The sequence below is a fragment of the Ambystoma mexicanum genome, chromosome 2p (genome assembly GCF_040938575.1).
Source record: "Ambystoma mexicanum isolate Mex_15411 chromosome 2p, UKY_AmexF1_1, whole genome shotgun sequence".
In the NCBI taxonomy this organism is placed as follows: domain Eukaryota; kingdom Metazoa; phylum Chordata; class Amphibia; order Caudata; family Ambystomatidae; genus Ambystoma; species Ambystoma mexicanum.
Window position 1 is genome coordinate 726,662,292 of NC_090923.1, and position 26,832 is coordinate 726,689,123.

Here is a 26,832-nt window from a genome sequence, read left to right on the forward strand (position 1 = left end):
GTAAACTTCGAAACCCAGTGAGAATAGCGCAACATTTGCCTCAGTAATTGTATTGGCTATCAATGAAGAAGAGACATGAAGAATTACTTTATCGTTTCGATTTTCGTTTGGAAATTCGATTATCTTTAGATCTTTGGACGTAATAGCACGTAAACTGGGAATCAAGTCAAACAACCTAATAATGTTTGCACGATTTAAGATCAACTTATCCTTTGAGTCCATCCTCTCAATCATCACCTTGAAAACCAGTTCCATGTCATTCGTTCGTTTAGCCTTGCCTCTGTCTCTTTCTTGGGAGACCACTTGTGAGTCCAAATGAGTATTTGATGATGTTGCCTTTGTTTTCCTATTAGGGATTCTACCCACACATGCCGCAGTTCTATGACTGACATCGATGTCTAATATCTCTTCGTTGGACATGCTAATTTGAGGGTCCTCTCTTTCACTCATTTGTACAACTCTTAGCCTGTTACATAGTTTAGCCCGTTTTTCGTGCAGAGTCATAAACGTCGGACTTTCCAACATTTTGCCTTCTACCTCTGGATTTACAGGTTCGTTGACGAAGTGACACATTCTAGAGATCTTTGTTCTCACCATCTGCGGTAAGACTGCTTGATCAGAGGACCGAACCCCCGAGCCAGGGACTACTGAGGTATCTCCCTCTGTTTCGACCGGGTGATCATTGGGCGAGACCTCTTGTGTATCTACAGAAATTTTGTGAGGGTGAATTTCGGGTCCTCTTATGGCCTGCACATCCTCTGTGTCGTCGTATGTAGACATATTCAGGAGCTCATCAGCAGAGTCAACCGACAATTTGACTGCCTCCTTCGCAGGTTGTATAGGGACCACTTCCTTTATTGATTTCGGTCTTTTTTCTTTCAATTTAGGTTTGTTTGGGTCTTTTGTCACTATTTGAACGAAATTTAAATTCCGCAGAAATTTCCTTGCTCCCGTGTTTTTGTTGATTCTCTTGGTTGTTAAGTTCTTTGGTTTTTCAACCATCTTTATGGAATTGGCTGTAGGCTCACCTGGGGTCTTACAATTTGCTAGATTACCTCCAAAAATCGAGAATACATTTAGCTTCTCTACACACTTACTCACGGTTAGCGCGTTTTCCCCTCTTACTGGGTTGAGACGCTATGTCAGACGTTGACGGCCTTTGGTCAACAAAACCCAACTGTCTCTTACAGGCCCTCGCCTGTTCAAAGGCCGTATTGAATGAAACGTCGACAATTTTTTCACACTCGACTAAGGTATTTATTTCACATCGTTGAGGACTCATCACAATGCCAACTGGATTTGAGTGAACTTGGTTAACTTGAGCCAGATCTTTACTGTTAGTAAGGTCAATCACGTGAGCCTGAGTGGATGGCGCAAGTACCTCCGGACCCTGAGTTATTGTTTCCATTATAATTGAAGCAGCATCACTACTGCCTCCAGAGTTCCCTTGCTTTAACTCAGAGCACACAGCACGAGATGGTGTTGTACTTTTTTGTCGTCTGGAGCTGCTGTTTAGGTCGTTGTCACATTGAGGTCCTGTGCAAGTTAGACCTTTGTATTTAAATAAGGCTAGTGCTTCCCGAGCTACTTCAGCCAAAAGTTTTGTCCAAGGAGTAATTTCTCTTTTGCACGCACAGAACTTTAAGTGATGCGTCCAGGCCCTTTAACCCTTCATTGACATTACTGGCAGACTGGCCGCATGTTTGGTCCAAATGAGCAACTTTAGAATTCAATAAAGCCATCAAAGTTGTAGAGTCCTTTATAGAGTCATTCAGATTTTCATAGAGTTTCATGAACGGAGCCATAGAGATTACAAATGAAGATATTATGGCAGCTTGTAGGTCTGTTGTTAGTCCAGCATCATTGACCTCTGTGGTCTTTGCTTTGATGATATGTTTCTTTACTTTCTTGTGTTTCGTAAATCTGCCCCTCCTTATTTTCGGAAAGGGGCGTTCCATAAAGGATGAATCAGACGGGTCACAATTGGCTGATGAATTCGTACCACTACTAGGTTGTGGATTTTGCATGTTCATTAACATTGTTTCTGATACAAGCTGTTGGGCATTGACAGCTCTCTTCTGTGAATTCGTTTGTTTAAATGACTTGCATGGCGGATTCACTTGACCTCTCATTTGAGACGCATGCAGACTGCTTTGCATGTTTGTAATGAACATTTGCCCAGATGTCCTCACTTGCCTCTGTTAATTGAGCATTTTGGCACTTTAGGGTTACTTTTTGTGTATGTGGTGTTTCATCATGCAAAGAGTTACCCTTTTTCAGATTAATATTGCATATTTTATTCATTGCAATCATATATGCAATATATTGTTGACGACCTCTATCGAATCACAGCGTTCATCTCTCTCGAGACCCGCCAGCTCTTCTATTGCTAGGGATCTTGTCTGCCGTTCCGGTGTGCTGTGGTTAATTGTGTTACCCAGCGAGGAGCAGAATACCTCATCATGAGGTTCGTCAGGGACGCTCCCGATAGAGCACGCCTCGGATCTTTCCAGTGATCCTGAGGACGGAGCTACCTCCTGTGCCGGCCCCCCCTCCCGGCTGTCCACAGAGTTTCCCCTGTGAGCTCAATAGCTCCGGCCGAGGTAGTCCCCGAACCGGGCGGAGGAGCCTTTCTTCTCAGGCACGGCGCTCTGTCACGTTTACAAACGCAGTGAATCTCGTAGACGCCGGCGGGCGTTCTATGCCCGCCCCCCACACGTGTCATCAGTCTCACGCAACTCTGCTGGCAAGCCACCGCCGGCCACTTTGCCACCACCCAGGGGCACCGCCGTCTTTAGCCACTGGACTTCCCCACGCAGCTCCAACGCCGGCACCTGGATGCTCGGCAGTGCACACACATCCACCCGGGCCGGTGATACCCCGGGTAAGTGATCGCGGTAAATGGGCTCATATTCATTTAAGTGTGTGGAGCTCGGGCGGGGGCACAGACTGTCAGCAATACTGATTTTCATCAAGCAAGGAGCATGGCCCTGCGCTTGATCATATCTAGCATTGCCAATATTACTAGTGTTACAGTTCAGAATCGAACCCTTTGCCAATCCAACAACCTCCTCACAGTTTTGCATGGAATGATCAAGCACATCATCTGTCTGGACCCCATTCGCAGTATTGCTAGGGTTACTGGAATCGTTAGAGTTAGTATTAGTGATAGCAACAGTAACATCCTCACATTGCTCTTCATTCGTTGATGTGCAAGAATAAAATCGACTTACTTTCCTTGCACAGGGCTTGTTTACAGTGCTGCAGACTCCGATTTCATCCTTTTCATCCTTGTCGCGTTTCTTCTGCGCTCGTGTTCTGGATACGGGAGTGGCCATAACGTAAACCTCGCTAGCGCGGCGCCACTCGCCAAACAGCCTAACAGCAGTTAGTCCAGCCCTTCCACCGCAGGGCTTACACCACAAGGGTGCTGGAGGCGGCCTTTTAAGGGTCAGCTGGTCTTCCTCCCTTTAAAGGCACACGCACCTCTCCACTGGTAATTGAGTAGGAAGCTCCACTCCACTTCACTCGCCACAGCCTAACAGCAGTTAGTCCAGCCCTTTCACCGCAGGGCTTACACCACAAGGGTGCTGGAGGTGGCCTTTTAAGGGTCAGCTAGTCTTCCTCCCTTAAAGGCACATGCACCTCTCCACTGGTAATTGAGTAGGAAGCTCCACTCCATTTCACTCGCCACAGCCTAACAGCAGTTAGTCCAGCCCTTTCACCGCAGGGCTTACCATAATTCCATAACAAAGGCCTGCCACACAATAGGGGGTTGCATACCAAAAGGCATTTGAATTGCAGAGCTAGACTGACGAGGGTCTAGACAGAAAGGTAAAGCAGTACCAAAGGGAGGAAGGATTCCTCAATCTTGTTTTTCTGTGGGCCTCTTTTTCCTTCTCATCTCTTACACGTCCTGCACAGCAAAACACTTTGGGTATAATGCAAAAAGGCACATGTTACTTGTCACCTTAACAAGGATTGTACCCTTTAAAGTAGGCTAGCTTTTAACCAATCCTTTGTGACATGTTACATATAAAAGGCAGGGGTCTACCCCCTTTCTTTGATTAATTCCTGTAATTCAAGAAGAATAAGTTGGACCTCTTTTGGGCGAGCAGACCTTTTCAGAGTCCTCCACCAGGCAGATGAAGAAGGAGTGTTCTAAGGCAGAGTCATGCCCTGCTCCATACTTATCACCAGAGTACATTGGGGGAGAACTGCTGCTGGAGCAAGTCCTGCCTCTCTGACAGCTTGCACTGGTACCCAGGACTTCACTGGTGGGTAAGGAGTCCTGCAGGTGTTACCCAGCCTGGTTGGGAGAACGACAACAAGGACTCATCGTGTCCCTGAGCCCCTGGGTTGGGACTCGCAGTATCCAGACAGGCAAAGCAACAAGGACTCCTATCCTTGTCAACCACCAGCACACATTGCAGGCGACTTTGAACCGCTGCTTTACCGAACAAAGCATTGAACCACCGGGCATCGCAGCTCAACTTGAACCACTGCAGCATCACAGCACTTGCCAACATGACAGTGCGGTACTCATCATTTCGAACAATGGTATCATTGAATCACTCCTGGTAACCTCTCGAACCGCATTGCAATCCCATATATTTGTCTGAACGCATCAAGACCAATGGAAGAAGCCTTCGTTCTTCCCCTGCTATTATTCTTGATCCCCCTAGATTCAAGACAGCTAAATTTTGGCTTCCTCTGGAATGCCCTACTGGCTGGGATACGACAGATTCATAATTATCCCCTTTTTAAGCAAGTCATAAAGGCTCAACTATTTCATCTGTAATAACTCTCCTACGGCCTCTCTCTTCTCCTGCTGGTCTTTTGTTTTGTGTCTTGTCCTTGTTTCTTGTGCGCCCTGAGGCCTATGGGCATGTAGCGCATAAGAATTCAAATAAATAAAACTGTCCAACTGCACCTTCGAACTGCATGGAGAATCGCTCTAATTCGACTCAATGAAGACTTGCCGCAAAGATCAACTCTTGGCTGTGCCCCTATGAAGAGGCCTGTGGACTGTTCCTAATGGCACAGGAAAGGAGGCAGATTTTATTTTGACCCCCACTTCACTACCCTGTTCACCCAGGCATTCATAGAGATGGTGTTCCATTCCTTCGAGAAACATTGTCTCACTCCTCCCACCCCCCACGCGCCTAGTGTCAGGAATTCAGAGTCTTTGCTAGTGGAAAAGGATTCCCCGATCTTTCTAGCAATCTCCCTTTGCTCCTGTTCTTCCTGAAACCTCTGATCAAATGTGTGATGCCTACTAGATTTTCCAGATTTGCATGATGCGATTCGGCCTTTTGATCTGATTTCCTCCACAGCTTGCCTGCGTCTTTATCCGCTTTGAAGACTTCATGAACTTTATCTTCAAGGATGTCCCCAGAAAGCATCTTCCCTTCAAAGGGGATTTTCCTAGCTGATGGCATCCAGCAATGGTTTACCCCATGACCATCACTGGTGACTTTACTCTGTCATATGATAAGGCAGATAGAATTTCCACCTGACTCCTCATATGCTTTAATACTGGAGCCCAGTCTGTGCCTTTGTGTAGAGCTTAAGAACATGTCTTGAATCCACCAAGAGGTGTTATATAGCAGGCATACATAATTGTTCTTAATGATAAATGTGGCCCCCACCTGACTCCTCATTAGTGTGAGTACCACTTTCTTGTCCACCGCATCCTGTACTGCCTCCTACAGGGCCTTTGTGGCCCGCTCCAACAAGCTGGCAGGAAAGTGCCTATAGGAATTGTATGTGGTACATTCCTTTCTTTCCCTTTCAGGGAATATAGTTTTGCACTTAATATGTGTTAAGATGCCGTTTCTGGGTCCTTCCACTCTTTGAAACACCTTGGCTCTCACTTCTTGTAGTGCTGCATTCCTGTTTTCAAGGTGTACTTAAACTGACAGGGAGGACCCCTACCAGTCCTATCACCGGAAGGAGATGTTTCTTGATTTTGAAACCCACTGCATTCAGCAACTTGTATAAAAACTCTGACAGTTGCTTCTTTATCAAGCTATTTACCGCTTGGATTTCCTTCCTGGGAGGCATCAGATTCACCTCTATCAGAAGATGTGGTAGAAGAGGAGCTTGATGAAGATGATGAGTAAGTTCTTTTCACTGTCCTATTCTTTCTAGCCCCTTCCTCCTTCAAGTCCTTCTTAAAAATGTCTCTGATACCTCTCCGGTCCCATTTCTCTTTCTCTGCTTACGCTCCTTGTCTTTTGTCTGAGGACAGGCTTTTGGAGTCAGTATCTATTTCCATGTTGCCTATTCCCCCTTCTTTTTCTCTCAAACTCATTAGCTTGTGAAGGCACACCCCTGCACGCTCACACCAGAAAGAATACAACCCACTATGGAAAAAGGCCCAAGTCACCGCTTGCAAGTATAACAAGTATTTATGTTTACTAAATATAAATGCATCAGCAAAGAACTCTGCTGCCGCCGAATGTTGTTCCAAATTAGTGATGTGCAGCAAGCTAAACATCGTCACTACATGCAGTAAAAACCTGCAAGGATGGTTGGAACAACCCTATACATGTGCGGCCCACTCCATGGGGGATGCTAGGCCATTGGTCCTAGCCTTCATTTCCGTCTCCGTCCACGTGGGTGCTGCTGGGCTCTTCATCCACGATAAAACAGGAACTAGCAAGCAATTACTTATTCTGAAAACAATGCTGCTCTATCACTGTAATGTTGCACCTAGCAGACACAGAGATGCGCCCAGGTGGAGAGCCAAGGTCATACCAACTTGCATACTTCACTCACTCCCAGATGCGCCAGCAGCCTCCAAGTTCCTCCACCCTCATTTTGAGTTATACTTTCATCCCTCCCTGGCACCTCACAGCACAAATCACGTGACCCAAAGGTGAAGGCAAGATAGCCTTGCTTTCTGATCGATCGGGGGTCTTATAGCGTTATGTTCGGCGGTCTGGGCCTGGCTGGAGCTGTGGTATGTGGGGGTCTTGCAATCAAAGCATAGGAGGGCTTTTACTATAACGTGGGGGGTGTTGGCGCTGAGGGGTCATGCTATCTGTATAGTGGAATGGTAACTTCCAAGAGATGGTTTGCTCCCTACTTGTGACCTTGCAGAGCACATTCTTTCCGAAGCGCGAAGGCCTACAGCCTCTGAGACAATGGCAGGCTTGTAACTCGCAAAATCTCACTCGTGGTGGGGGTTATGTTTGTGTGGGCCATGCAAATCTACTATTAATACGTTTGGTGCTTTTCGTCGCACTTGGGCCTATGTACAAAAATGACTGACGACAACTAAAATGGCATTTACACTAGCCTCTACTATATAGCTCCTAATGCATGCAATACGTGATCATACACTCTCTTTGTGTACACCCTCCTCCCCCAGCTCCCTCGATATGCGGTTTACAGTTTGTTTCTCATTTGGAATCACTTGAGTGAGAAGACCCTCTCTCCTTACCAACACTTGCTTAGAGAGACTTTTTGTAGATACTGTTAAGAGAGAACGCTGCCGGAAATGCAACATTGTAAGAGCATTGCTGGCCAATTTCATATAATTATCACGCATGCACACCATCATTCCAGGTTCCCAATGCAAGATGGCCACCTGCGTTGCACCACCTGCCCCTGTATATCTATATCATACAATTAATAAACAGTTACATCCTCTCACTGTTGTACCATCACCCAGGACTGGAGCCCTTCTCCACCCTGGGCTAGTAGCTGTCGACACTCTCGCTGCTCCAGATTCACAGGTCCATTTTGTGGCATCAAAGAATTAATCCTCCTGTACACCCAATTCTCTTTATAATTTTTCCTTTTCAGCAGACTTTATTGTATTATAATGTAAGGAAAACCGCCATTCCAGAACTTGCGCTCTTTAATCTAATTAGGTGAGTTAATGTATACACTAAAAAATTGTTCCAGTGTATGTTATTTCCTTATTAGGATGTTATTGCCAATATACCTTGTTACTTCACAAGGTGAGTCAAACACACATGCATTTTAAAGTGGTTTGCAAAACGTTACTTCAATTGAACAAAAACCACATTTAACGGATATCATATCATCATTAATATAATCAGGTGCAATGCAAAAAACATAACCAATGTTAAATCATAATTCGCACAGACTAATATGGTGCTTGGTTTGGTGTATCAAAGACCACTTTGCACATACAAATAGAATACTCTGTTAAACAAAAGACCTGTTTGTATATACAAATACAGTACTTTATTAAAGCCGACTGCATGGCCATGAGTTTCGCCTCTAGAGCTTTGTCAAGGCAAATCGTGGTGAATGTTTGTTTGTTTGTTTGTTTGTTTATTTATTGAGCGCACCAAACCCTGAGGTATTTGGGCGCTTTACACGTTGCAAAAGTACAGGCACGACAGTAATAAATCAGACAAGGTATTTACAAAGGTAGTTGCAGGCGAGTAGATATATACATATATATGCAACAGTCATAAAGGTCCAATGAATGTTTACAAGGTAATTATAAGGAAGCAGAGATACATTGGGCCTCATTACAAGTTTGGAGGTAGCCATGCCTTTAATACAGGCAGGCTACCTCCAAACTTGCAAAAACATCCAGCATCCACTAATGGGAAATTACCGGGTCATGCCGAGTTTGGCGGACCCGGTAGTTGCCCATTTGCGGGTGCCGGTAATAAGGGACTCCCTATCCCCATTTGGCCCCATAGGGCTGAATGGGAATGGGGAGGGTGGTAGCACCGCTATCGTTAATAACAGTACTGGTGCTACCATCATGTTCTGCTCGCGGGTGCCGGTACGGCTACCAGGTCAGACCTGGTGGCTGCAAGGGCACCCGCTAGCAGAACTCGTAGTATGGCAGTACGGTAGCAATGGTGCCAGTAGCGATATCGGCGCTGTTATTGCCTTATCACCATACTCGTAATGAGGCCCATTCATTTGCTTATTCATGGCTGGGCGGAGGGTAGTGTTATGTATCTTGTGCCATGAGCCAGGATTGGGTGTTCTTTCTGAAGCTGAAATATGAGGATTCAGATCGGAGGTTGATGGGGAGTGAGTTCCACAATTTAGCGGCCATCACTGGGAAGCTACTGCCTCCAGCTTTTTGTAGCTTATACCTGGGTATTTAGGCAATGTGATTGTACTGATCTCAGTGGGCGTTCTGATGTTTTTCTGGTGAATTTGTCGGCTAGGTATGTGGTTGCATAGTTAGCTAGACATTTGTGTGTGAGAGTCAGGGATTTGAGGTTGATTCTGTCTTTGACTGCGAGCCAGTTGGTGCTACATCTGATAGTTGAAATATGTTGTGTTCTGGGAATATTGAATATAGTTCTTAGCGCGTTGTTCTGTAAGGTCTGGAGCTTGGTTAGGTTAAATTTACTAGAACCTAGATAAAATGCATTGCAATAGTCGAGCTTTGATAAAATCAAGGCTCTTGCCAATGTGATGCAGCTATCTAGGGACAGGAAGGGCTTGCGAGCGTTGATGAGCTTGCAAGTGTAAGCAGTGGCAGATGAAGTGGCATTGACTTGTCTCTTTAAATTGAGTGTAGAGTCGAGGTAAAAGCCGAGGGTTTTCACCTCTCTGGAGACTTTTATATTATTGCCTTCAATTGTGAATGACTTGAAGTGGGTCCCTTAAGTTGTTTAGTCTGGCTGATGATCCGACAAGGAGGAGCTCCGTCTTTTCGTCATTCAGGCAGAGTCCATGGTGGCCATCCATGCCTGGATGATCAGATAGATTTTTACTGAGGAGTGAGGAGTCCATTTAATGGTTGCCCATGATGGGCATGAGGATCTGGGTGTCATCTGCATAGTTAATGTAGATGCCACCTAGGTTGTCAAGAGCGTCAAACAAGGACTTAGTAAATATGTTATATAGTGTTGGTGAGACACAGGATCCTTGTGGGACACCACAGGTGATAGGTATAGGTTCAGCTGCTGCATTAGGAGAGAAGGCTCTCATGGTGCGTTTGTCTAAGAAGGACTAAATCCATGCCGTGACTTTGTTGGGGAAATGTACGGCTGAGGTCAGGTGGTTGCAGAGGACCTTGTAATCCACAAGGTCGAATGCGGCTGAGAGATCTAAAAGAAGGAGGAGAGCTAGTTTTCCATTGTCCTTTAGGTTGTCCATGTGGTTTTTTAGGTCAATTAACACAGTTTCGGTTCCGTATTTGGGTCTAAAGCCAGATTGTCTTAGGCCAAGGAGATTATTTGATTCTAAGAAGGCTTGGATTTGGAGATGGGCAGCCCTGTCTAGTATTTTATGAAGGAAGGGGACAGTAGTTATAGGCCTATAGTTAGTGGGTATGTTAGGGTCTAGGTTGGGTTTTTTTTAGAAGAGGGAGGACCCACGCATCTTTTAAATTTGTCGCGACTGAGCAGGAGTCAAAGGAGGAGTTTATGAGTGAGGTAATAAAAGGGGCTAGTTCTCTGGCGGCCTCTTTGATGATGGGTGCCGGGCAGGCGTCACCTTCACATCTTGATGGCTTGAGAGAAGATATTATTTCTGTTACCTCCCTGACGGTAACATATGTGAAATTGAAACGGTTGCAGGCTTTCTTAAGGATGGGGGGCAAGTTAGGTTCTGTTAGGTCTTTGGCTATGTTTTTTATTCATTTCAATTTTCTTTTGTAGGAGTGACATCTTATTGGCCAAGGCGTATTGGATATTAGTGCACCAAGTTTTGTTCTTGGTGCAGGTTTCGGATTGGGGAATAGGAGACTCTAGTTCTTTAAGGATTGTGACTAATTCTCGGGTGTTGTAGCTTGCTTTATTGATTTTGTCATTGAATGTATTTTTTTAGTTTGGAGGATCTCTGTTTTGAATTTTTTTGTTAGAAGGGACAGTTTTTCCCAGTTCTCACTCCAATGAAGGGTTTCTGCTCTTCTTTTCTCATTGCGTGGGGCTTTGAGTTGTGGGGTGAACCAATAATTAAGTAGGGCCTTTGGTTTTTCTTTCCACATTTTTAACGGTGCAATTTTGTCAATAGCTGTTTTGATGGTAGCATTGTAGAGTTGAAACAATGCTTTAGGGTCATTGCTCGGGGTGAGGTGTTTGCGATAGGTTGCAGTAGTGGTAGTTGGCTATCAAGAGTGATGTCACACTTGTTTCTGGTTAGGGAGGGAGGGGCTAGAGGATTGGAGATGATTAAGGGCTTGACTGGGAAGGTGAAGGAAATAAGGTGATGATCGGTCCAGGTGCATTGTTCATTAAAGGTGATCTCGGTATCACAAGGGATGTCGGCAAGCCAGTTAAGTATCCTTCCCTTACTGTGTGTGGGGAGGTTGATCCGGTGAGAAAAGCCGAGTTCAGTGATAGAGGCATTATTGTCATTGTTGTCGTGGAGGCTGAGATTGAAATCTATGAGTATGATGATCTAAGAGTTGGGCTTGGTGTTGGAAGAGAGCAGGGAGGTAATATCTTCCTCAAAGGATGAGATGTGGCCAGGAGGGAGATAAATGAGATGAATTGTTATGGTACGTGAAGGTGAGAGGGGCAGTTTGACTGTGAGGAGTACACCGGAAGGGAAGTGAAGTTGAGGGCAGTACTTTATTAATGGGGGATTTTGAGTTCAGTATGACTTTTTGTGGTCTGGCTCAAAGTAAGCTGTATGTATCAGTGGTATTGTAGGGGCAGTGATGAGCCTGGAGCGGAGCCTTGAGTTCCTAACGCTGGCAGAGGAAGGTTGGTTAAGCGTGGGTTTGGTAGCATACTGCTGAATCCATTGGGCCGGTGAGAGTGGGCTTTGGAGATGTGCAGACAGTGTGTTGTTCCGAGCGATGTTCCACTGTGTAGTGTTGGACAGGACCAATCGGCACGGTGGCAGGAATGGGGTGGATTCACTGAGCTCTGCTTGTGGTAGTTTAAGGCTCATGGCGAGTGAGATCCTGAATTTGTGGGTGAGAGGCATCCTGTTAGCGGGAGTGCTGTCTTGAGTCGGGTAATAGGGTAGGTAGGAGGTCAGAATGATTATTAGTGTTAGTATTTGTAAAGTTTTAAAACTATGTTTGTTAGGTGCTCTGACGGACAGGGTGTTGTACATGACTGGAGATGGGAGCATGGGTTGGTGAGCTGCGTACAGGATCTAGAAGCCCTATCCGGTGTATGGCGAGGTTTTCAGCACATGTAAAAACAGTTTCAACACAGTTTAACTAGTAACAGTTCCATAGCGCGCATGTAAAAACTGTTTCATCACAGTTTAACTAATAGCAGTTGCATGGCAGTTTCAATATAGTTATTTCAGATCCGTTTGTCTGATAATATGAGGGCTAGCAAGTGAAAAGCACACCCAATTGCCTATGAAGTGTGGCCGGAGTTAATTGTTCCACATGTTTGCATGGGGTAGGTAGAGTGGGGCCGAATTACGGGATAAAGGAGTAGCTGGCAAATGCGAGTGACAAAGAGAGGCAATTAAAAAGCAGGCCTATCTGGCAATGTCAAGGGCTAAATTGCATTTCTTTGCAGACATAGATTCGTATGGTGCAGATCGTGTAGCATACAAAGTTGGTGATAGTGGTGAGCATATAATACAAGTTTAACAGGAGTGGTGGTGTCATACAGAGTGGCAACAATTTGGTAGGTTCATAGCGCAGATGCAGACGTTATTTACGTCAAATTGTTGTTCCTTTTATAATTGTAATTTTGCATAGGCTACGTAGATCCTCCTGTGAGGCGCTCTCCTGATACGTGGTGCATGGATTAGGGCTAGTCCATTACGTCTTACAGTCCCCAGTTGCTTTGTATTATAATGTAGTTTAATAGATTAGCTTGGGGGCAATGGTAGTTTCTAGATGAACTCTTGCGTAAGGTAGGACTGAAGAGTGCTGTCTTGCAGGAATTGAAGTCACAGTCTTTTGGACCCATTTGACTGCATAAACTCATTGTGTACGTTACGGACAAAAGATTGCTCAGAGACAGCGAATGATAAGACAATGAGAGGGGTACATACGTTCGCCTCTCAATGGGATGTATTCAAGGAGCACTCCCCATTTGATGGGGTAATTGGAAGTTGATATCAAAGGACTAAACATGAATGAAAGGATGTATTGTGTTTGCAGAAGGTCTAGTGGGGATTTCCAGGACATTCCTAGGTTTCAATTCTGACAGCTGACTTATAAAAGGAAGGGGTCTGGAAGGAGAGTCGGGTTAGAGCGGTCAGTTCTCAATAGCCATAGGATGCTGTTTTTCTGTCTTGCAAGACAATAAAGCTGCCTGTTTGTCATCACTCGAAAATGATATGTGAGCCTGCTTTCTCCAACAACTGTGAGTCACTAATTTCTCAGCTTCAGTATAGTCGTCATGCAAGGCTCCCTGCACCATCCTGGATCTCACAACTGGGACCTCTTGCCCAGCAGGAGGCTCTCCTGCCTAAAAGTATCCTCCAAGTCCAGTAGAGAGTGTACAATTCAAGGGACACACAAATACGTTCCTCCTCAAAGGGCATAAGCAAGTGGACTCTGATGCAGTGTTTAACCCACCTATTAACCTGGGTTATTGCCCAAAGAGGAAGGAATGTAGCAATCATCCCTGCTTAGAAGGTTGTACAGGGCTGGTAATGGTTGCCAGCCTGAGCGGTTCTGTATGCCCCCTAAACAGGAGTGATTGCTATTCACACACAGGCGTGCAAATAGTTTTTTTTTTTTTTTTTACTGGAGATGGACTCTGTGCACATTGCGCAAGCCTATTGCCCAATAATTTTTTTTAAAAAACAAGAGGGCTGCTGCCATAGCAAATTGAACATTTCTATGGCATTAGTCGAGGACGGGACGGAGTGCCGGGACCGGAGCACAAAGCTCCGGTCGAGCAGGCCAGTGGTGAGGAATGGAGGGGCTGGGGGAAGGGTACATGGTGCTTAAATGCCAACCCTCCAAATTTAGGCAGGAGACTCGATTATATTTAATCAAAAATGTTGCTATTTTTTGCTTTCTCCCTCGTAAAATAATTCTAACCCCAATGCAATCCAATGGAGAAATTTAAATCTGCTTTTTGTTACAAATTCTACCCCCCAGGTGCTGCAAAATGTTGGCATATATGGGGATGTTTTAGGGGGTGAGGGCGTGGGCAGGCAACAGGGAGGGCTCCCTGTTGTCTCTCAACTCACACCCTTTTGGTGGGTGTCACCCACCATGTAATTATCTCTCTCACCTGCCAAACACCTTACATGCCCATATCTGTCAATGGGCTCTCAGCACTCAAAAACAATATTGTGTGGTTTCACCCACCTTGGGGACACAAAAGGTAGAGAGCTATGGGTTGAGGGGTATGATCATACGTATCAAGTATATGGTGGCAGAGGGGTAGTTGTGACGAATAAACTTCTTCCGGGGCACCATTGGTCCAGGGATGAATATCGGTTTATAAACCATCAATCAGCCCCACACCTCTAGCAGACCAGAAGTGATATGAACAGATTAGAAACACAAGCAAATCATAAACCTCCTTGTCCAATTTTGGACGGAACGGCAGACTTATCTCCGAAAGGTCGTGGCTCATTGTTTAGTTGCAACACACTCAAAATACAATTATTACCCAATGATAAAAGGGACTGTCCAGTCAAGGTTGTATAAAAATATCAACTTTATTATTATCACAATAGACAGTTCTAGCCCACTACGAAATATAACCCATCCTGCAAAAGAATGCAGAGGACAGTTTCAAAGAAGGAAAAGAGATGCACTCTGGGTAATGACAGGATGGTAGTTGGTATAGTAAATAATAGCAACAGTTCAAGGATACTTGGTTTCAGCAAAAAGGACTAATGGGTCGAAAATGTTGCTAGGGTCCTTCTGAGAAGGACCAGGGGGACAGAACCACAATGTACCTTGTGCTTGAAGGTGTTCTTGGTGCTTGACAGGGTTGAGTCCCTTTCAGAACACATTGCAGTTTCTGTGACAGAGTTCAAGACGGGAGACAGCTGCCGGTATCAAGCTGCAAACAGTTTGGCGAACGAAGCTGGAGGAATGGCTGCAGGCTGGCCTACACGGCAGCTCCGGTCAGGAATTGTCTCAGTGCTGGTCGATAATTCTGAAGCACTGGTCGAGACGTCCCGGACAGCTTTAGTGACTGCGGCATAACAACAATCAGCTGTGCAGTCGCTTGTAGCTCGAGGAGCTCGACTGCATCGAAAATGTCCTTTAAGGCAGACGTCGATAGATGCTCGTCGAGGCACTTCTCCTAGGTTCTTCGCTGGGCTTGTGCCGTCCTTTAAGGCAGACAGCCCAAAGCTGAAGAGTGTGTTGCAGGCAGCTGTCTTGTCCCTGGTTTTTGGTTCAGGGAGTCTTTGGCACTTCGCACCTAGGAAGCTTGCTGTAGAGCCTAGCAGGGCATGCTGTGTGCTGGATGGGTACCGGTTCTGGAACTGATGGAGGGTCCTCTGGGTTTTGTAGCTCCCTCTGTTCCATGAGAGATGTTTAGGGGAGGGATCATGCTTCCCTCTTGGAGGTCCTGGCATTCTTTCACTGGCGGATGATGTAAGGCAGACGGTACCTTCAGCCAGGGTGCAATGCTGAGCTCATCTTGTTACTCCTTGCAAAGTCTTCAGATGATCTGCCAAAGGGGTTCTGCCCTCTTTTAAAACCAAATAGACACAGGGATTGGTGTAGGCTAAGCCTACCTTAACTAACCAATCCTGGGTCCCCACCAACAATCTCATGTATGCGTGAGGTCATAACCAGAGTGCTTTGCAACAGAAAAGTGAAAGGGGTGAAAACATGTAATACTAAGTCACAGCCATTTTTCTGTCTGTTGTGGATCAAAGGGTCCCCCTGGTTAATTGAGCCCACTGTGGTTCCTGATTAAAGCAGCAGTTCTCCCTTGAAGCTGCTGCTTGACCAGACTTTCTGGCTCCGGCAATCCACAGTCTCATAACTACTGTAACACGCAGTCCCAGACATGACAGTTCATGTCAATCGATAATGAGGGCGGGAGCTGGCTTCAGTTGACAAGGAGCATATGAAAGGTTGTTGGGGTTTCCTGTCTCATTTGTTAGCCTCTGTGGCCAGACCCCATGGTGGCCTGTTTGTATTACTCTGATTCATATGCAAATTGCTGCCACCAGCTACAGTCATCAACAAAACGACAGGGCAGATCCTTGGAGCCTTTGTTAGTTAATTAGGCGGGCCATGGCAGGGGGAAGGTTTCATCCTCCCCTTTCTGGAGATGCATTGGGTACTCCTCCTGTCATATACCAACTAAATATGACAGGGGGACTGCGCCAGTAGGCTGTCTCCACCCAGAGTATGCATATGTCGTGCGGTGAGCATAGGAAAATGTGCTGATTAGCCCCACGCATTTTGCGGAGGTTGATCGACTATCATTCAATTCCATTTAAACATTTAAAAAAAGCCCATGCGAACGCCCGCCCACTGTGCAGATGGTCAAATTCCTCACAGTAGTTGCCCTGTTCACCTTGAACAACAGTGGCAGGAGTGTGATTTTCCGTCAAAGGAGATTCTGCAACCAAACACAGAGAAAACTAAAAACATCTGTATTGAGTGTGATGCCCTTCGAAATTACTGGTGGAGACAGGGCTTCTGGCTCCTCTCCTGCAGTTCTCAGGGGTGGTGAAGTGTTAGCATACATTTTACACAATTAGCACGTGCTGCTCACTTTTAAGTTGGAAGGGCGTCTCATCAATGGACCACCTGAGTCCTTAATTCGGGGACTGGGCAAGGGACAAGCCAACGCTGTTCGCAGTTGCTGAGTGAAGCATAGAAATCCTAAAGCAGAATGCTGCAAAATACAGCTTCGCATAGTTTAGCGACTGTTAATGAGATGCTACATATTTACACCTGGCTGTAAATCCTGTGGTCTTTCTCCAATTCCTGCAGCTAAATGTTTTGTAAAATGTTTTGCTTAGACCTAGAAACCCTGACTTCGTTCGGTGTGGCAATCAGCCCCCAGAGAGAAAATCAAAAGTTGGTTCTGTCCCCGAAGCAAGAATCAAAAGTTGGCATCCGGTTCTTGGGGGTATTGTACTCCTGATAAAAGGACGGGGAATATAAAAAAATGGTTTCCTGTCATGGAGGTGGTTATCACCTAAAGTAAGTACTGGTACGAGGAAGGGGTGGGGGGGGGGTGGTAGTAATTCTCTCATTCGCTAGTAAATTTCCCACTTTGTACAAATGCATTTGTTGCAGATGCGCCTGACATTTGTTTCAAAAGCAGGCACTTTAGCTTTCAGACTCCCTAACACTTGTAACCAAATCCAGATTGGGAACCCTTCTCCACTATTAGAGAAATCAGTTGCCCATTGTCCCGCCCACTGCGCAAGCGCCGATGTTTGTAACGCGCTGATAAATATTGTAGCGTCACTGGAAAAAGTGGCGCAAGGGCACTACCAGTTTCTCTAGCAGCGACGTCAGATGAAAACACCTTACACCTGAGCATTGCCAACGCTTGTACGTGCATGCTCGTATTCAGGGAGGGGCCCATTTTATAGTCAGGCAAAAACGCCTTGTTATATGTGACTTTACAAAATGGCTAATATTAATATTGTACCTGACCTCAAGATGTCCACAGTAAAAGACGAGGCCACGCCCAGGCGCAGCCGGAATGGAGCCGCCTCGTGCATTGCAGGCCGATTCGACGCTCCCCACTGATATTTGGGACTCGCGCTGTCTGACGGCGCGTGCGTGCAGGCCAGGTCGTGGGCCACATTGGAGGCGCGTGGACCTGGGCCGCCCGAAGGAGCCCGGGACCCTGCAACGGCATTTTCCACTCATTGAGGGCCCTACTAGGACCCCCGTAAACTTGTATCCGGCCTCCAGCTCACTTTGATCACACACTCCGTCATGCACAAGGTGATTTATCTCAAAACAAGCACGCCTTTCTTTTGTATTCATATTTAGCCCGTTCATTTCTAAGTGTTGTTTGTTCCTCTTTCCCTTACGTTCTCCCATTTTGTCCGATATTTTTATATTTGTTCATTTTGTTTATTTTTCTCCAAATGCTATTACTTTCGAAGTTCCTCTTGTATTTCAAACACACCCTCTTACCGTTCCACGGTATCTTAATTTCCAACGTAGCTCGTATTCTTGTCTCATTTTTCTAACTTTGGCGTTATCTCGGTTTTCTCTATTTCTTCACTCTCATCCCCTTTTTCGGTATCGAATTTCAGTTTTTATCGTTTTCAATTTTCTGCATGCTACACGTTTTTCTCTGTTCACAGTTTTTGCTGCCTTTCACGTCCAATGCTATCCTTTTCTTTTTATGCTCTGCTTTTTCTGGTGTTCATACCGTTTCTTGGTACATTCCCCTTTTTGTTTTCCATTGCTCATTGTTAGTGTATATGTTTCCAAATTTATTTTCTGTTTCTCTTAATTAACATTGATGTTGCTCCTCTTGTATTTTCCCCTTTCAATTATTATATTATTCTTTTACGTTTAAATGTTTGTTTCAAATATGTTTTTTAACGGAATGCTTCATTCATTGTATTTGTTCAAGTACACTATAGTTTACTGCATTTTAAAATGTTATGCGTTTTGAAATATTTATTTTTGAGAGAGGATCAGGTTTTTTCATTTTCTGTAGCACCTTTTGTTTTAAAGTTTTTCATAAAAGGTAGCAGGCCCCCCACTCCAGAAAGATCATGGCATGATAACCTGTTCTGTAGTTTTTTCCACTTTGAGAGTTCGCAGCCATCGCTTTTTTGCTCACTGTACCTTTCACAGATACTAATATTCGTTTGCATATCAGTCTTTGTTCCGCCCACATTTCCTTCTGAAAAAGAGTACCAACAGAAACCCCATACTCGTGTTTCACACTTGTTTTAAAGTTATGGGTTTATACGGCCATATTCCTAAGTATGTCTTTGTTTGTTCTATGATGGTATTCATAACATGATTTGTAATTAAAGAACGATTTAGGTATAGAATTTTTCAGATCCTTCTGTTTACCTTGCTAGTTTTATATTTCCATTTCAACTGCATAAATTGCAGTTGTTCGAGGTTTATTTTATACATTTTGTTGCCCAACAAAATGTTGATATATCTTCACTTAAGGATGCTTTACACAATGCACTATTGTTGTTGCATTGCCCTTTAAATTTGGTGTGATTGCTTTTAAGAATCCAGAGACACACACAAGACTAGTACGATGAAGGAAGTGAATATCCTCAAGCCTTAAAAAAGTGAATGTTAGAATTGCAGAATATATTTAATGTTCTGTTGAAAACAGTACGAACTAAGGAAACTGGAGGGTGGCAGCAATTTTACAGACACATTTTTAGAAGGGACAATGTGATATGTATGCGATTTTAATAGGACAAACCTAGCAGGAGAACTGCAGAGCTCTGTACAAGAGGGGGTAGGATGGGACCCAGTTGTATGTTGCTTAGGGACGGTACATAGGAGGGTGGAATCAGGCAGTCAGCAGGGCACACTGTGAGAGATCTACAATAGTAGCAGGGTCTGGAGTTCAGACGCAGCATATCAGAAGCCTTTTTTTCGTATAGTATTTAGACTGGAAATCTTTATATTTTTATATTTCTAATCTCATGTTGTTACGTCTGATCGAATTTCAAAATTGAACAAATGTATATATTGATATTGGATCAGCAGCTTAATTCTTATATCCAAATGACTTTTTCTTGGCAGTTGCCCGCAAACCTGGTTCTTTATCCATAGGTTTCATATATGTTGCATGTTCAAAAAAGCAGGGGCGAGGCGTGCACTCCAATTCCTGGCCAATATATTACCTGAACAAGTGTCCAAAAACAATAACAGGGTTACATACCAATCACAGGGTTGATTCCCTTTTTGCACTGTTGTGCTCCTCCAAGTGTCCTAAAAATTCACAGGGTTAAATTCCAATTTGCTGCCCAATAGTTCACAGGGTTGATTCCCTTCTTGCACTGTTGTGCTCCTCCAAGCGCTTTCGTATCTGCAATACTCAACAGGGAGGCTGAGTTGCCATTCAATTCAGGTGAAACCAATATAAATGCAGTTGCAGTCTCTAGGAATTATGGTCAATGTAGTGAACCCATTTTAACAATTCAGGTGACCATTGAAAGACTCCCTTCCAACACACACATCATACCCTTAGCAGGGGGAGGTGGGAAAACCATGATTATGGCTCTCCAGTGTAGGGCAAAATAACCCTGGTGCTGCAGCCTCTGGAGTCCGGATCTCCACAAGTTAAATGTTCAAAAAAGCAGGGGCGAGGCGCGCACTCCAATTCCTGGACAATAACTGGTCACCTGAATTTCTTAAATGGGTTCACTACATTGACCATAATTCCTAGAGACTGCAACTGCATTTATATTGGTTTCACCTGAATTGAATGGGATCTCAAACTCCCTGATGAGTATTGCAGATACGAAAGCGCGTGGAGGAGTACAACAGTGCGTGCAAGAAGGGAATTAACCCTGTGTTCCCTATGAAAATCGGTGTTGACGTGAGTCCAGCCCAGAGAGAAGTGAAAGGAACCGAAAATACCCTGTCTTTCTTCTTGGACTTGTAGGTACTCTGAAAACAGATGTGTTTCACAGATGAGATGGGTGAGTAATACCATCTAATAGGACATTCTAGAAAACATCTTGAAATGCTGAAGGTGGAAGGCCCAACATACTGTAATTTATTGTATGATGAGTACAACACAATTTCATAAAAGGGAGAGCCGCCAAGAATATATTTGGTCTGAAATAGGTCCAGGGACATTCGTTTTTTAATGTGTCTTATTTTTCTGAACAACAGGTAAATAATGTTAATGTTAAAGGTTACTTGTACTGCGCACTATCACTGTCGGAGTGGTCCCCCGGTGCCCTGGCAAATATGAAAAAGGATGGTGTGAAACAGGGATGTATTTATTTATTTTTTTACTTGATAAGTCAAACACAGTGCGATTTATGCAGTGTACGGTCTAAATTGCTCTCTGGAGCAGGCATGAAAGCAAAGGCAAGCTGCTATTTAAGCTTCACCAGAGCGACCATAATCTACATTCTCATTTGCTTGTAGTAGGGGACACTTGGGTCCAAAATGCTGTCGCCAGATGCATTAGACGTTATGTTTCCCTACTGAACTTTCAGCATGACTAATATATTTAAAAGCTAATTACATCCAATGCATCCAGTTTTAGGAGCTTCAACTAAGGGGATTTTTAGTATACTTTTCTATACCAGACTCAAGACAAGTGCCTCTGGAGAAATGGGTGTTGGTGGGGGGGCAAATCCAGTAAAAATAAATATTAGTTGGAGATGTTCTTTTATTTTTTAGAAAAAAAGTGACATTTACGCACAAATCAGGACTAGTGACAACCAAAGAGATATGATGGCCTTTATTTAAAATACTATTGCTATGTTCTGTAAAGAAAGTGTCTGACAAATGTTATGTGCATTGAAATATAGCATATTACTGGCATTTTATGCTTAGCAAAACGACACTGAATAGCTCAATTTATAAAGTTGATTCCGGGAGCTAAGAAAGTAAGGGTAAGTAGTTGTGATTGGTGGGAAGGGCACATGTTCAGGTTTTTATAGTTCATTTTGAAGTTTTTGGAAAGCAGATTCTCAATTAGTATCTTTACAATGAATATTGACTTGTTTGGTGTGTGAGCTTGGGGTCGGCGGTGCAGTGGCTGTCACATTTAATTAATGCCAAATGGAAAAAGAACCAGAGGTTAATGTTATCTTGAGGTTTTTTTGCATTTGTTGGTGACGTTGTCAGTCTAAGAGGCTTATATGTCACCACCATGATTTGATCTAACTTTGTGTAGGAAATTGATATAGCTGCTGAGATGTTAATACTATCTGTGACAGATATTAGAGGTAAGTACAGTTTGGAATTGAAACCTGTAAAAAACACCCTCAATGCATTGGTATTTGTATTTATCTTTGGCTTTTATCTTTTATCTCTAGGCTAGACTTCTGCAATAGCCTTTTCCTTAATCTACCCTCTTCCTCTCTACGACCCCTCCAGCTAATCCGGAATAGGACTGCAAGACTTATCCTTGGCCTCAAGCCCAGAGACCACTTCTCTCCAGCCCTAAAAACTCTCAACTGGCTCCTTGTTGCTGCAAGGGTCAAATTAAAATTCAAAACTCTCTGCATCATCCACAAGGCTGTCTGGGGCCGGGGACCACGCTATCTGCAACTTGCTCTTACTAAATACTCTCCCTCTAGATCTTTGCGTTCCTCTGGCTCCAACTCTCTGTGTGTTAAAACGCTTCTCTAAACAGTGAGTTGATAGCTGATCTTTCCTCAGCAGGTTCCCTCCAATGGAACAGCCTCCCCCTTCCTCTTCATCTTGAGCCGGATCTCCTCAAATTTCTGAAGCTCCTCAAGTCTTTACTTTTCAACTCCTCCTTCCCTTCCTCCTCTGCTAAACCCCACAGTTGCTTAGATTGGTGACCAGGGCCCTTATGTGTCCTCTTGGGTCCTGGCCTCTAACACCCAATCGCCTACAGCCTCCGCATTTCCCAGCACTTCTCCTTGGCAACCACTGGCCTGTGCGACCACAGGCTTGCACTTACCTATCTATTCGTGGTTTTCCACTCCACCTAGGCACTTACAGCTCGCATTTCCCACCTGATACTCCTAGCCACCCCTTCTCTCTCTCTCTGCACTTGCACGTTCTGAATGCTCACACGGCCTAGTACGTTTGCATCTATCTTACAGTGTTATATCTAATTGTACTCCCATGTTCCCTCCCTGTTGCCCTGGGGGCGCTTTGAAACACAATCTACTTGTATAAGTGCCTAAAAAATGAACAATAAATAAATACATTTGTACTTTTTTCAGTAATACAAATGTTCCTGTTGTTTACCAATTTTTGAATCAGTGCTTTCTGACGTTAATGTTTCAAAAGTCCATATTATTTAAAACTATTGTTGTATCAACTCATTTTGTTTCATAAGGTAGACAATCTGTGCTTCAGTATACACCAAAAATAACATAATTATTACATATTATTTTTGCTCATGAATATTTGGAGGAGGGGCAGGTAGAATTCCCTCAATAAGACCTCTAAATTTATTTTCTCTTAGTTAATCCCACTTCAGGAAAGGAGTAACATGAATATTGTGAAAGTCATTAATTGCTTGAGAAACTTGATTCCCAATTAGAAAACCTCAATTTGGCTTCTGATGAGTATTTGAATACAAGGTTTACTTTTGCCGAGTTTTTATGGCTAAATATGATACGCCAGTGACAATATTTGTAAAATTCTTTCCTTCCTTACCACCTGTCTTCATTTTTAGATCTCTTATACAATTTTTCTTGTCAGCTGTTATGGAAATAAAAATGTTTTGACTACTTCAGAATGCACAATTACTTGGTGAAGTATCAGGGCATATTTAACTGCCGCTTCGTGTGCATAAGATATAATAGATATAATGTCTTGCTGCACTTTGTACATATCATGGTACTTTGTGATCTCACTTCACAAGTGACTAAAACAATTGCAGAAAAAAAGAAAACCTTAAAACGTATCCACTTTCAAACTTGAAAGAGCAATTTACGTTTTAATCCTTCTTACCATGGGACCCCTCCTCTCTGTGGTCTTTCCCTTTTTAGTTTTAGTTCATGCCATCTAGTGGCGCCAACAAATATTTTATTAGAACAGGCCAGATGGCCAATCTGTTTGACTACAGATCTGCCTTTGTGATTTCTGGCCCTTTAATTTGTTGAAAGGTCAACCGTCTGTTGCATAGTTGTAATGGGTTGCCTTTGTTGAAAATGTAGTGAATAGAGTTCCAAATGCCAAACAATTAAGAGACCAATTATAGTTTTGGTCTTGTTTTTTGTTTAAAGCGTGAGGCTATAAGTATTTTAGTGATTGGTATTCCTTGTAATGGAGTGTGATTTTTTTTTGTTTGTTTCTGTGCTTTAGTAAATGTTTGATGTTTTTATTTGTTTTGACGTCTGTGAGAAGCTTTTATTGTAGCACTGAAGGGTAGTTGATCCTGGATGAGCTAATGTAAGGTCACAAAGCAAAGTGGAGGTCAATTAGATACTTAGACAAAGATGACACTTTAAAGGTGTTTTATTTGTAAGTGACAAAGTGAAGGAGTTAAAAAGTAACAGGATGGCTTATGCTTTGGTTATAGACAGATGGCAAAGCATAAGGCACAATGGCTTCTTCTTGGGTTGCAATCTAGGAAGCAACTGCAAATTCCAGAAAGTGACTAGTCCCAAAGGCAGGGACTCTGCCCAGCAATCCATGGGGGATAATAGTCACTCACAATCCGAGTTAGAGTAAGTGCGCTGAACACATTGTCAAAGAGCCTGGTAGTGATGGCCTTCATCTGTTTCACTGGCTCCGTATAGGTTTGGTCCAGTGGTTGCATGTAGTTGTCGCGCTCTGAAACACTTTTGTATGGGCGCGATAGAAATAAAATATATCATATCGCCACAAATTAGGGGGAGGATCAATGATTGCAGACTGCGGTTTCCGTCTGGGGCGGTTAGCTGGGGACTCAGAAGGAGGGATTTGTTACTTAATTTAGGGTCTCACTTACTACTCCCCAATCTCCTCTCAGGCTGTCCTCCTTTCGCCTCCATAACTGTCTCGTTCTTTGGAACCCTTTCTTTCCTTTCTCCTTGTCTCCCACCTGACTCTAATCTACTACCACCTCCTAAATGTGCTATATGTCCCTATCTCTTCCCTCATACACTGGTCAGTCAGATATAGGGTGTATCTGTGACACCTTCCCTCTGTGTTTTCCTTTTTAGGCCTTGTCTTCTCCTTCAGTGTACATTTTGCTGTCCAGTTTCTGCATCTTTATCGTTTCTTGGGGTCCCCTTCCAAGAATGTTTTCATCCTTCTCCTCACATAAGCCTTTTGGGTACCCCTCTTTTCAACCCCAAAAGTTCCGTTCTCACCAAGTTCAACGGCATTTCCCTTCCCAACATCTGGGACTTCTCTCTCCCCAGCACCTGAAGCTTCCCTCTCCCTAACCTTTGTTGCTTCTCTTTCTCCCTCCAACCTCTGTTGCTTCTCTGTCTACCCAAACTCCAGTGCCCCACTCCCTCCTCAGCCCTGATGCTTCTCTCGTTCTGCTGCCTCGTATGCGTATCACTCTCCCCAGCCTTCTCTTCCTCTCTTGCTCCCCGACCTCTGGTGCGTCCCTCTCACCAACCTCTGGTGTTTCTCTCTCCCCACACCTGTGATGCTTCTCTCCCTCCCCAGCCTCTTAATCTTCTCTCTCGCCTCAATTTCCTGTGCTTCTCTCTCCCTGCAGCCTATTGTGCTTCTCTCGCCTCCGCACTCTTGTGCTTGTCTCTCTCCCCAGCTTCCTTTGCTTCTCTCTTTACCCAGCCTCTGGGGCTTTCCTTTACCCCACCTTCTCGGGTGGTTCTCTCTCTACCCAACCTCCTTCTGATGTTCTTTACCTGTTCCTTCTTTCGTCTTCCCAACCACTCTATCTGCTCTCCTCCAATTTACCACCTAGCTCCTCCAGTCACCTCTCTCCACATTACCCGTCCCTCTGCTTGCCTTTTATACTCTCCAAACCCTGATCTTTGGCTTTCAGGTGAGTGTATTCCAAAGCATGGTTTGTGATTGGGGCTGGTTTCCTCTGAGGTAGTCTTTTGTTGATGTTTGTATTTGTATTTATTGTGTTTATATAGCACTTTACTCCAAAGCCCTTCACATTATAACAACAAGATACATAGAAGATTATAACAGTAGAAGCAATTTATAAAACATGAGGCAAACCAACAAAACAGTGTGTAGAGCAATAAGCCTGTAGAGATAAACGACAGGTAAGCGTAAGAGGAAAAGAAGCAGGTAGGGAGAGGTAAGCAGAGGAAGATGTGAGGGGAGAGAGAAAGAGAGGTTTCAGGGTGGGGACTGGAGAAGAAGAGATTTCAAGGAAGCACGGAAATAGGAAAAGATGGGGATGCAGCGGATAGAGAGAGGTAGGGAGTTCCAGTGTAGGGGAGCTAGGAGCTGAAAGGAGCAAAAGCGAGAAGAGGCACATGGGGACAGGGGAACAGAGAGTAGGAACAGTTCGGCAGAACGGAGGGAGCGGGAACGGGAGTAGAATGATAGGAGAGAGGAGAGGTAAGGGGGAGCAAGGTCGTGAAGAGATTTAAATACAAGACAGAGGAAATTAAATTTAAGTTGGCAATGAAAGGGAAGCCAGCCAAGGTAAGAAAGCAAAGAGAAAATGCAGTGGTGAGGTGCAAGGAGACAGGGGGTAGGGATATCAGAGTGGTAGAGGGATTTGAGGGGGGGCGAGATGAGAGGCAGGAAGTCCAAAGAGGATAGAAGAACAATAGAAGAGGCGAGAGAAGATGAGGGAGGCGATTAAAAGTTTAGTGGCGTGAAAGGTGAGAGAGGAGCAGACTTTACGAATGTTAAAAAGGTGGTAGCGACAGGCGGGAGTGGTAAGGGATATGGTGGGAAAAGGAAAGGGAGGAGTCACAGTGAATGCCTATATTGCCAGAGTGGGCACGGATGGGAAGATTAGATGGGGGAAAGTGAATAAAAGGAAGAGGAAAGGGAGTGGGGTACAGTGTTGGAGGGAAAGAATAAGACTTCAGTCTTATCAGTGTTGAGAGAGAAAATGGGATGACATCCAGTTTTTAATGGCGGTAAGACAGGAAGAGAGATTAAGGTGTAGGTCAGTAGTGAAGGAAGAGAAGTAAAGGAAGAGCTGGGTGTCGGCAGCATAGAAATGGTGAGAAATTCCAATGGAATAGATGATAGGGGCAAGAAGGGAGATATAAAGAGAGAACAGAAAAGGGCCAAGAACAGAGCTTAGGGGTACACCGTATTCCAAGGGGAGAGCAGAGGAGGTGCGACCGCCCCAAGAGACAGCAAAAAAGCGGGAGGAGAGCCAGTTGATAACATAGCCTTTGAAACCAAAGGAGGAAAGAGTATTGAGAAGTAAGGGGTGATCGACGGTG